At 40.1% G+C, this 13,542-nt stretch overlaps 1 protein-coding gene across 15 annotated transcripts in view; it reads right to left on the reverse strand.

Moving 5' to 3' along the window:
* Positions 1 to 13,542, reverse strand: part of NCOA2 (nuclear receptor coactivator 2) — a 277,145-nt gene that overhangs the window by 200,092 nt on the left and 63,511 nt on the right. The window lies entirely within an intron of this gene.

Consider the following 13,542-nt stretch of genomic DNA (forward strand, 5'->3'; position numbering starts at 1 on the left):
GTGGAAGAGGAGAGGTGATGAAGTATTTAGTCTTCGATGGTTTTAAACTTTAAAATAAATTTATTGGTGGTAGTCCATAAACTCAACACTGACTTACAAAAGGCAGAAATGGCCTTAAAAAAATTAAAAGGCCTCAGCTGCCTTACTGTGGTTCTAATAAATAACTCATTTACTGGGTTTCTCTAGAGACGGCCCTCCTGCGTAGGACAATCAGTAACTCAGTCCTGTCCTGATAGCTCTTTACTAGCGACTACCCACTTCACAGCCTTTGCTTAAGCTTTCCTTGCCTAACTTCAAACTTTTCCATTTCTATTACAAGATTACAGATTTTCTTGAAGTTTGCTCAAGGAGATTAATTCATTCTGCTTTGTGTCATCTCTTTCCATACAACACAAGCACACGCGAACAGTCTTCAAATGAACAACAATCTTGCCAGCTATTCATTTACATTTTGAATACTATACTCGAAATAAGTGGAGTAAAGTATGCCTGTTAAAAGACTCATCAGAAAGCAAGACTCCTGTGTGTCTCCTCTCCTCATAAATATACACCTACCTTCCCCTGAAATTCTTAAAAGATCCATTCAAACATTGTCCAGAAGATACTTCAAAGCTTGTTAAGCACCAAACTGCCTTAACTGATTGTATTTCAAAGATATTTACTTTAAAAATTCTTCAACCCATTCTCTATAGTTAAAAAAAAAAAATAGTGGCATCAGTCACAACACTGACTAAGTTAATTCAGTTAAAAGCCAACCAGTTAAATACAGCAGCAGCATGAGCTGACAATATGACGGTGTTCGCGACTAACCAAAACCCTCCCGCTAAAACAAACGTATTGAACGATAGAAAGAAATTTACCTGACTTTCCAAAGTCATTTTTAATCTTACTAGAGAAAGCAATCATACAGTAGATAATATAATTAAACACGATGTATTAAAAGAGTCTAAGGAACAGAACAAAGATAGATAGATAGATAAATAGATAGGTTTTAAAAGCTGCATTACCTACCAAGTGCTTCCAACAATCCCCAGTGCTTTGGGAGACGGCATTTTAATGAACCAGCCTATGTATCCCATAGGCTCAACCCACATTTCCTGACTTCTATGACAAAGATTGTCATTAACCTACCAAGATCACCAGGAATGCAGTACCAGCGTGGCCATACTTAAACCTTTCATCTATTTGAGCAAAACAAAAACACTGTGAAACTGGAATGGCAGGTCATACAACTTAGCACTATTATACATTGGTTTCAGGTGAGACCGCCTGACTAATCAGCATACCTGAGACTCATACAGGAACGGCAAACACATGTAACTTGCACAAACTTGGAAAAACAAGAACTAATCAATTCAAGTAATTTTTAGCAGAATAACTTACTGTAAGATTATGTAAACCATACTCTGAATAAATGTCTAAAGTCCCATAGATCATATGTTATTGCTATATTTTGATGCAAAAAAAGACCTAGATTTTCTATTCATAAAGGTCTTTACTGAGCTCTTCTATAAGACAATTAGTAAGTTTGTGACATTCCTGGATACAAGTTTTCTCGTTCTCACCAATTCTCCTTTGTAGACATCACTTGTAAATTTGATTTCTTCAATAAAGATATTTATATTTTAAATTCTTTTAAAATTTCCCTTAAATAAAATTCTAAATGAAACAAGTGGTTTCTAGAATATTTCATTGTCCTTATTATAAGAAAAACTTTATTAATATCAGTGATTAAAAAAGCAATCAAAGCTTGCTTACAAAGATAGGAATTAGGGGGAAAAAAACCCTCAGTAATATTCAAGTATTCAAGACCATGCACATGACCATTAATCTTTAAATATGAATAGGAATATATATTTCATGTTAAATATCTTTTCATTCTAAAACACAAGTTTTAATTTTCATTTCCCTGATATCAAACTCGATACCCTACCAGAATAAATAAAATTTAAAAGGGGAAAAGATTAATAACACCAACAATGTTGGATGTGAAGCAACTAGAACCCCATACATTGCTGACGGGAATGAAAACTTGTACAAACACTTGAAAAACCAGTTGGCAGTACCTACTAAAGCTCAACTTACGATTATTCTCAAGACCCTGGATTTCAATCTTGGGTGTATACCCAAGAGAAGTGAGCATAAAACATGTATAAGGGTCTTCCCTGGTGGTGCAGTGGTTGAGAGTCCGCCTGCTGATGCAGGGGACACGGGTTCGTGCCCCGGTCCAGGAAGACCCCACATGCCACGGAGCAGCTGGGCCCATGAGCCATGGCCACTGAGCCTGCGCGTCCGGAGCCTGTGCTCCGCAACGGGAGAGACCACAATGGTGAGAGGCCCGCATACCGTAAAAACAAACAAACAAGCAAAAATGTATAAAACTAAAAACATGTAAAAGAATGTTCATAGCTGCTATATTCTTAAAAGTCAAAAATGGAAATGACCCAGATGTCCATCAATAAGATGAATACAAAAATGTTAATACAGTCACACAATGGAACGTCATACAGCAATGAAAAAGAAGAAACAAACACTGTGCTACAACATTGATGAATCTCACAGATGTAATGCTGGGGAAAAGAAGCCTGGTACCAGAGAGTATGTTCTATATGACTCTATTTTTATAAAGTTCAAGACTAGGTAAAACTACTCAAGGAGGAATCAATATCTATAGGGATAGACAGCAGAATAGTGGTTATCTTTGGGAGGATACGGATGAGAGGGGGCACACAGAGAGTCTCCTGGGGTGATGGAAATGTTTTCTGTAGGGATCTGGGTAGTATTCGCAAAGGTGTATATGTATTTACACATATATACAAACTCATCTTCGTCATCGTCTGTCTTACCCCTTACTGGCTTCCTGACCTTTGTAAGTTACTTAACCCTCTACTCCTAACCTTTTCCTGTATAGGATGGGGATGATACCTTTGATACAGGGTTGATATTTAGATTATAAGACATTCAAAAAATGGCAATTACTATTATTACCTGTTTTTTTATTTGCATCATCAGAGGAACATGGTGACAGAATTTACGAAAGTCAATAGTAAAAAGAAATAACCTTGGGCTTCCCTGGTGGCGCAGTGGTTGAGAGTCCGCCTGCTGATGCAGGGGACACGGGTTCGTGCCCCGGTCTGGGAGGATCCCACATGCCGCGGAGAGGCTGGGCCTGTGAGCCATGGCCGCTGAGCCTGCGCGTCCGGAGCCTGTGCCCCGCAACGGGAGAGGCCACAACAGTGAGAGGCCCGCGTACCGCAAAAAAAAAAAAAAAAAAAAAAAAGAAATAACCTGCAGTCATGGGAAAAAATCAGACACAGGTTTTCAAAATCTGGACAGGTCTGATGCCATATAGTATAAAAGCAAAAACACAACTCAACAAACATTCATGTGCAGTCACAAGAAAAGGAGAAATTTTGTTTATGTAATCTTAAAAGGCGTGAATGTGTACAATACACTTTTGAAAGATTTCAGTTGAAGTGGTTAGGTAAAAGCAAAGCAATTCTAACACCTAAGGCTTACCTGGAAAAGGCAGTTATATAAAGCAAATAGATAAGAAATTAATAATTTCTTATTAATTTTAGTACTTTTCTCTCCTAAATAAAAGCTTTTAATTAGCTAATTTGTTTTAAAGCCTCTCATACTCCCATTTACTTAAGAATGGTCAGCATAGAAAATAGTTCTAACACTAAGGAGGGATTTATTTAATCCCCAATTGCTCATAACAGCATAGCTTTTAATTATAAAAAGCAAATTCTATGTTTAAATTACAACTTTAGCAAAAGTGTTATATTTTTAACATTTTTTCCTGGATTTTTTTCTTATAATAACGGTCAAAAGTAAAGTTATTACTTATAAATTGTTTCTGCATATAGAAACAACAGCATAAAGCTTTCTTACTAAAACAAAACAAAATAGAATTCTAACTTGACCAAAGCAATGCCAGAATGCTAAATTTAAAAGCTTAAAATAACCTAACACAATACAGTACAGCACATAAGTAACTGCAAATGGTCATTTCAATATTCCAACTTTTACTACAGCTTGCACGAGTCTCTGAATTTATTCTGATTCAAAATTCTAGCTTGCTCAAATATAAAATGCTACTAAAAATGTTAAACTAATTTGAAAAACTACTACAACTGTATAAATTATACACAGAGATGTTTTCCTTTTTACAGTTCTCTTCAGTTCACTAAGAAAATTTATAGCTAAAAGTAAATGAGATAATCCTGCTTTAAGCTAGTATGTCTAAAATTACTGCTATGTATTAATTTGTGTCAACTTTTTAAAAGCCTAACACTTTGATGTTATTTTCATAGCTACATTTTTTTCTGGCATTAAACTGCATACTAGCTACATTTTTTTCTGGCATTAAACTGCATACTAGCAGAAAAACCAAAGTAAAAATCAGACTTTATCCAAGTTCATTTTAAGCTAAGCTTTAATTTCCATTTAAGCTTTATCTTTCAAGGCTCACATTTAAACTTTCAAAACAAACCTCATATTCCATAAGGTAGCAATCAAATATATTGTTAACAAAATCATTACGATGTTACAGTCCCGGCAAAGGCAGTATGAAAAAATGCATTTTCACACGCAGAAACAAGTTACAGTTTTAAACAATAAACCATGACTTACATCATGAAATGAATAGATGCTGAAAAGGTTAGAATGAAAGTCCCCTTCAGGTCAACAGGATTTACTTTTATATTCGTGTTTCATGAATTCCTTTACTAAGGTTTGAAGAAACACCACTTATGAAAAGCAGTCACTATGTGATGATGGAGGCCATTTTAAGACTTGTAAATCAACTCTTTTACTAAAAGCACGAGTATATAGTAAACGGTAACTGGAATTCAAAGAGGTCGGGGATGAAGCCAGAACAATTGCTTGTAGCTACAACTGGACAAAGTAAATACTCCAAAATTTTTCAGATCTCTAGCAGTTTTTTTAAAAAGCTAGTCAAATTTTTTTTTTCAGTTAAAAACACAACTACACTTGTATCTGAGCACAGAATATCTGTGCCGAGTTTAACCTACTATGAGCTCAAATGGCTAGATTTGTAAGCAGGTTTAAAACTATGCTCAATAATTAAAAGAAAACCACCTACACGTAAATATGTTCCACAATACCACGATATACTACAATATGACTGAGTCTATTTCAAGAATGCTGGTCTGACTAAAACTTTTTCCCAACTTATTCCTAATTCTAGATATAAAGATGAGTCTTTTTCTGTGGAAATTGATAGAAAATTCTACCAAAATCCCCCTTGACTGCTTTAGTCATAATTTTGTTGTTGATACTACCGTTTTCTGGGGAGGGTGGCAAGTACTTAAAAAAAACCCACAAAACTTATAATGTGTATTAAGGTATATGACATAAGATATATTGCTATTTAAATAGATTTTAACATCAAATGTCATGCTTCAATCAAAGTAATATTTTTTTCCACTTTAAATAAATCACAAGTGACCAGTGCTTGCTTTGGTGCTCTGAATACTCTAAGTCTATTTAATCTTTAAAGATCAAGCTCCGGGAGTCCATAGTTCAGAGAAACACATGCTTTACAAAACCTGGGAAGTGGTTGCTTAATACAGAGAGGAGTAAAAAGCACTGAAATCATCACATATTGGAGGTGGGAAATACATTATTCTTCTTCGCAGAGGACAGTGCCTATATTTTAGTCATTACCTTGAGGCATCAAAGCAGGCTTGAAAGGAAAATGTTATTACCTTCATTTGACAAAAAGAAACGGAGGAAACCGAGTTTAAATAACTTGCCTAAGGTCTCACTGCTGGTGGCAAAGCAAGGATTCAAACCTAAGACTTCACATTCCAAATTCCACCTCTTTCCACTCTACCTTTACCCACTGCAATATTTGCTTGTCGCGTTTACCAAAGAGCTTGGCAGGACCAGTCTTTGCCAGCTGCTTGCAAGGCACGTTCAGAGACTGGACTCGTTTCTTAGCCGACGCCGATGAATGAATGAAAAGACTCAAAAGCAAATTGAACAAACTCAAGGATAGTCGCAAGCGTGCACTATTACATCGATGTGTATCCGGCCGTATACAGCGCCGGTGCTGTAAAATCCCCGCGGGGCTGCATCCTTCCCAGATCCCCCAGCTCTCCACTGCTACTGGATAGAAGGGTCTCCAGAACCCTCGGGGGCAAGTGTGAGGCAGTGAACTCTGCTCTGTCCTCAGCACTGGCCTGAGAGGTTAAGCCTCTCGCTTAGTCAAAGCAATTATTTCCCTTATAACCTGCTCAGCTGGGTTCTCTTTTGCAGACTGCCAGGCGATGTGAATGTCCACTCGCAGCAAAAATGTCACAGCGCGTTTCTGAAGCATCTGCAGTTCGCCAGTGTGCCGAGGCATGGAGGTTTGAGAACCACCGGCCTGGGCGCCTCTGAGGACATAGCCAACCAAGCCGGGACAATGACAGTGAGCTCGGCAGTCCTGAAAGCCACCAGGCCCTCCATCAGCTTGTTCAGCCAGGCCATTTCACAACTACGTGCCCCTTGCCTGACCAACATGGCATACCTATTTTCTAAGAGTGGGCATTACTGGTCAGTTATCCTGTCATGCAATAAATTCTTTTTCACACATATGCTTATTAATTGTGAATTTCACTTCTTCCTTCCTTCTTTTCACCATTTCCTCTACTTCTTATCAATCCTCTCCTTTTTCTTTCTGCTACGACCCTCCTCCAGCTCTTCGAAATTCCACCATTCAATAACCTCTTCACTAACTAGTCTCTCTCTCTATAAACAGTCTCTCTCTCTATAAACAGTCTCTTCTATATACTGCTGCCTAACTGGTCTTTAAAAGGAGCTTTCACACGGGGAGGGGTAGTGTTTGGGATTAGCAGATGCAAACCACTACATATAGAACGGGTAAACAACAAGGTCCTACTGTAAAGCACAGGGAACCATATTCAATAGCCAGTAATAAACCATAAAGGAAAAGAATATGAAAAAGTATATATAAAAAAATAAAATAGCTTTCATCATGTCAAACTCTTTCAATAGCTCTACACTGTGAACTAAATCCATTCTTAACACCTCTGACTAACTTTTAATGCCTCATTTGTATCCTCCCTAATTATTTATCCAACCTCATTTCCTACTTCAGATGGACACCAAAGAACCAAGTCGGCCTCTATAATTAAAAAATCACAAATTGGCCAAGCCAGCCCTCCTGCTTCCTAACCCTACATTTGCCAACTTGACCTCTGAGGGTATCATTCCCACATTGGAAACTTTCAACAACTCCCCACAGCTTATGTAAATTCAAACTCTTCAATTAGACATGGAAAACTCCAAAGTATCTTTCCCATCTTCTTCTTCCTACAACCAAGGGACATCCCGTTCTCTAATGATACGGGGTTCTCAGCCTTTCCTGGCAGAGATCAATCACCCCGGCCTTCCCTGTATCTATGTGTCACGATGCTCAGCTTGGATCCAGACCCCTGTTCCTCTGCCTGGTAACATCCTTCCCGTCTTTCGAGGCTCCGCTCCTACTCAGGACCCGTGATCTCACTTCTGAAAATTAGATCTCTCTAGTCTGTTTCAAAAAAACTTTCTTTATACAGCTTATGAGGCTCTGTCTTGTATTTCAGTTATACTGGTCCACATGTTTCATCTCCTCTTTTAGAGCATGAAGCTCTTAAGGGCAGGGGGCTCCGGCTAGATCTTTACATCAATCCTAATAACTCATCGTATGTAGCTCAGGACCTTTCTTGAAATACCTGTTAGACCTAATAAATGCCGATAAATGGAGTGTATCTGGATCCCTGGCAAAGCCATCATATACTCCAGCTGGTAGACATGGTAGGAAATAAAATATAAGCAAAATGACCAGAAATTATCAAAAAGTCTCAAAATTATCAAAAAGTCAAAACTTTTAAACATGGAGACTGCGGACAGCACTTAATATTTTCATCCTGCTCTGGTGGCACCAGGTATCTCTGCCCACATAAACCACGGTCACTTCCTCACTCGCCCTGAACACGGTCCCCTCATTCCTGCCTCCATGGGCTCTGCACACACGGCCCCCCATACCTGCTTACCCCTTCCTTCAACGTCCACAGTAAGCTTTTTCGGGAACCATGTAACACATTCACATTTGTGTCGCAACGTCTACTCCCTAGAGAGTAGTGCTGAGGCCGTTGCTCTCAACCACGGCAGAGCCAGCTGCTACCAGAGAGTGTCTGTCTGCCAGTGAAACCACTGCACTAAAACAGCTGAACAGATTTTACACAGAATCTGTTGTCGTCGTTGTTTTAATTGTGGTAAAATACACGTAACATAGAATTTACCATCTTAACCATTTTTATGTGTACAGTTCAGTAGTGATAAGGGCATTCACACTATTGTGCAACCAATCTCCAGAATTCTTGGCGCCTTGCAAGACTGAAACTCTGTAGTCATTAAACAGTAACTCCCTGTTTCCATTCCTCCCTACCCCCTGTCCCTGGCAATCACCATTCCACTTTCTATCTCTATGAATTTACCCTAGGTACCTCAGGGGAGAAGAATCATGCAGTACTTGTCTTGTTGTGACTGGCTTATTTCACTCAACACGCTGTTCTCAAGGTTCATCCATGTTGTCAGAATTTCCTTCCTTTTCAAGGCTGAATCATATTCCATTTTAGGTAGAGACCACTATTTATTTACCCATTCACCTCTCCATAAACACTGAGCTGCTTTCACCTTTTGGCTGTTATGAATAATGTTGCTATGAGCACAGGTGCACAACATAGGGTTTATTTTGTGAAAACCCAGGAGTCACCCCTGAGGGGCTGTGTGAAAAGAGGACAAAGGTACCTCCAGAGGGGGAAAAAAAGTCACCTTACAAAGCAGCCAAAACTTAGAGACAAGTGTCCCTTACAGATACTGACGGAGACAAATACTGATGCCCATACGCATGAAGGTGCCATGGACCAGGAGCTGCTCACAAATTAGCCCTCAGCGCTAACATAAACTCATTACTATTTTTTAATACGTGGTATGGACCGAATATTGACAAGTTTAAAAGTAATCCTATGTACACACACACACACACACACACCATGGCACCCCAGCCTTGCCGAGGAGAATCACTCATCAGAAACAAGCAAGTCCCCGCTATTGCTGGTCTGGAGCACGCTAGGAAAGCTGTCCTTGCGAAAAGGAGCTCCTCTGACACTGGCCCCTGTGATACTCAGTGTGGGGCTCACATTTCCCATCAGGCAACAATACTGTCTCTCTCCTCCTCTTCCACATTCCCAGCTTCAACCGTGAACTTGGACGCAGCTCTCACTCTTAGCCCCAGATCTCCAGGATGAGAGGGCAGAATTCGTTCTTGATCCAGAAAAGTTTCTTCTGCAGGACTACTCACAAAGCCGGAAGAGGGCCACTCGCAGCCAGACGCTGTCACACTGCACGCCTCCCAAACAGCTAGAAGAGCAAGATGGTGAGAATTCCTGCCAGCACACCCCTCCCAGGGCTCCGTGTCTGGGCAGCAAGAGCATGGGAGGAAGGGGTCTGACAAAGAAAAGAATCCCGACTCAACTTTCCACGAAAGATCTTTATGGATAGGAGCAGAGGAAACTGATTAAGAACACAATTGGTGGGGCTTCCCTGGTGGCGCAGTGGTTAAGAATCCGCCTGCCGATGCAGGGGACACGGGTTCAAGCCCTGGTCTGGGAAGATCCCACATGCCGCGGAGCAGCTAAGCCCATGCACCACAACTACTGAGTCTGTGCTCTAGCGCCCATGAGCCAGAACTACTGAGCTGGCGTGCCACAACTACTGAAGCCTGCGTGCCTGGAGCCCTTGCTCCGCAACGGGAGGGGCTGCTACAGTGAGGGGCCTGCGCTCGCCGCAGCTGGAGGGGGCCCGCATGCAGCAGTGGAGACCCAATGCAGCCAAAAATAAATAAACAAAATACATAAATTTAAAAAAAAAAAAAAAAAGCACAAGTGGTGGAAGCAGACCGCTGAGATCCGCACACCAGCCGAGGGACCTGACTCCTTTGTGCCATCTGCAAAACGGGGGTAATGATCGTACCCACTTCAAACTGGGGTTGCTATCAGGTTTTAAGTAAACGAGTTAGTTGTGGGGTTTTTTGTTTTATTTTTGTTTTGGTCACGTGGCGCTGGCATTGTGGGATATGGGATCTTATTGCCCCAACCAGGGATCAAACAGTCGCACCCTGCAGTGAAAGGGCGGAGTCTTAACCACCGGACCGCTGGGTAAGTCCCAATGAGTTGGTATTACTGAAGCACTTAGAACAATCAACACTTGTCCCGTGGTAAGCACTATACAGGCGTTTGTAAAATAAGCAGGTGGCTGAAGTTCTGTGAAAATGACCAATACTGCAAAGGTACAATGAAGTCCAGGTACCTCAACCAATTTTTCAATGTGTACATTTCTCAGCATACACATGCAGAAACACGAATCAAAGTATCCATCACTAAAAAGTCAGTAAAACTGATTGTGATGATGCATGCATGGGGAAAAAAAGTGTCTTCATTGATTTGTTAATTACTAATAAATATTATTTAGACAAAGACAAGAAAATAGATATTACTCATGAATATTTCTGTTTAGTATTTATAATATTACTTGTTAGCTTCATACTTGTTTATATTCTTTTAATTAGTGAATTCTAACCTCTGGTAAAATAGAGCCTGGGGATTAAGCTACAAGATTTTTCACAACCTTGGCAGATACATAGAGAAAGGACAAAAGAAAGACCTTAGGCCAAATTTTCCAATACTCAGATGCATTCCATTTAATAATACAGTCAATACCGTGTTGTCTCCTCTATGTATTCTGTGCAAATGTTACATTTCAAGTATACACCGACTTTCCATTCCGTACAGATCTCTTTTTTTTCTATGACAGTAACTTCCAAGGTACAGTTGATAAAACCTCCTAGGATTCTTTTCTCTCAAAAAGAAAATAAGGACTTTCTGGAATCACGCTAAGATTTTAAGTTTTTGTTTTGTTTTGTTTTTGTGGTACGCGGGCCTCTCACTGTTGTGGCCTCTCCCGTTGCGGAGCACAGGCTCCGGACAAGCAGGCTCAGCAACCATGGCTCACAGGCCCAGCCATGTGGGATCTTTCCGGACCGGGGCACGAACCCGTGTCCCCTGCATCGGCAGGCGGACTCTCAACCACTGCGCCACAAGGAAAGCGCTGAAGCTGTTTTTTAAGTCTGTTGTTAACTACTACAGAACTCAGTAATACACCTGATGCTTCATATGAAACAGTATCACATACAGAAGTAGTTATTCAACCAGCCAACCTCTTCTAAATGATTTGTCTGTTTTGACAAACCAATGACAGTTAAATTAAGTTCCTTGTAATTTTAAAATTCAAAATATCTGAATTTTTAAAAATTAACCACACTAATGCAGTCATTTTCTGGATCGTGAAAATTAAATAGAAAGCAAAACAAAACAAAAAACCATCAAACAGTCCCTTAGGGCTTGTAGAAAATCAGAGCTTCTCTTATCATCTTTGTAAGTCAGTTTTGAAGATCTAAGTTTTCAGAAAATTCAAAATAATTCTATAAATTACTTCCCTTAAAGTTTAAAACTTGCAAATACTGCTTTATGTTCTTCACAATGTTTATACCAATTCAAATAAAACTACTTTTGTGTTAAGACATTTTTAGTTTAATATTGCATTTTCCTTACTTTGAAGGAAACCTAAGTTAGCTTCTTTCTCTGATTCTACACCTACAAATACATTCTTATTTAATCATCCTAACACTAACATGATTGCTAGATTTTCATATGTTGAATTACTGCCAACCTGACAACATTCTGGAATACATTAGATACTGCAGGTATGCCAGAACACACACACAGTAATATTAATCCATTATTATTTCATGCTATTTGTTCTTTTTCAATGATAGATTTCTCCCTATCCCACAACTTAACATATTTTTCTCCCTTTGCAATTACTTACTTACACACACACACACACACACACACACACACACACACCCTACAGAGTTAAAAATCTCTTCTGGAATATTGTTTGGCTAAGCAGCAAAATTTATAGGTAAGGTAGATTCCAAATATGCTTTTTAACACATATAATATATAAGTAATGTCACTGAATAAAGTACATGAAGATAGTATTTAAGAAATAACAGCCTATAAGCCACTAACCATTAAATTATATTCTATTTCACTACAGGCACTAAGCAGCAAAGATAAATATTTAATATCCTCCTATGGTCAATAAATTTGAATTATTTCAGCAGTCACTGCAAATACATTAGCAAATGCCTCTAGTTATGATCCATAGGTTAGTAAACAATTTTCAAGGGACAAAGTCACTAGTAGAACTGAAGTTTATTCAATGTCTCAGATCAAATGTTCCTTTAAATTTTATGTTTTTAACAGTGAAATTGGTGCAAAGTTTCTACTTCTGCCCTTTCTGGTCCTTATCATTGTGCCACACATAACACACTTCTAGAATGTCACAACTAAAATAATGGATGAATCTTCCCATACCATTACCATATTTTTTTTTTTTTTTTTTTTTTGCGGTACGCGGGCCTCTCACTGTTGTGGCCTCTCCCGCTGCGGAGCACAGGCTCCGGACGCGCAGGCTCAGCGGCCATGGCTCACGAGCCTAGCCGCTCCGCGGCATGTGGGATCCTCCCGGACCGGGGCACGAACCCGCGTCCCCTGCATGGGCAGGCGGACTCTCAACCACTGCGCCACCAGGGAAGCCCACCATTACCATATTAAAGATAATCAAAATACTCAAAAAATCAGTGATGATTTACACTGGCACATTAACATAGGTGACCAGTGTAAAACGCTGAGAACAAACAAGCCCTAACTTCTCTTTCATTAAGAATCTGAGTCTTGGGAACTCCTTGGCGGTCCAGTGGTTAGCACTCGGCGCTCTCACTGCGGGGCCTGCATTAAGATACCGCAAGCCTCACGGTGCAGTCAAAAAAAAAAAAAAAAGAATCTGAGTCTTATTTGAAGCTTCCACTCTCATTCAGGGTTAAAAAAAAAAAAAGTGAAAGCAGATATCCAACATGAGTTTCACAAAGAAAATAATCTTCCTAGAAAAAAGTGTTTCCAAAATCCATTTTAGGGTTGACTGTTTGGAACTCGGGGCACTCTCTCCCATGAACAGTGTTATAAATGGTTATGAGGTGGCCTCAGACTAGCAACAAAGGACTTTTTAATCCACAAATTCTATTTGTACAGTACTAGCACACATTTACAGTTCTGTAAAAGCTAACCGCCATGAGTAAAAACATTCCAATAAGAAAACTCAGAATCCCCATCAGGGGTGTCAGGAAGCTCCTACGCCCCAACCTGGCTGCAGTGGGCGAGAGGCCATGACCTGCCTCCGCACCCCGGGACCCTGAAAGGAGAATGCCGGGCCTCCTCCCCCCGCCACCCCGGGAGTAGGCAGGGGTTCCCGCAGGGCCAGAGGGCAGGCATGCTGGGGACAGGAGATTGTCTGGGAAAGATGATGGCGCAGGAAGTGGTGGTGAACGTTTGAGAGTGGCCG

Source organism: Mesoplodon bidens, assembly GCF_964165515.1.
Source record: "Mesoplodon bidens genome assembly, chromosome: 16".
NCBI lineage: Eukaryota > Metazoa > Chordata > Mammalia > Artiodactyla > Ziphiidae > Mesoplodon > Mesoplodon bidens.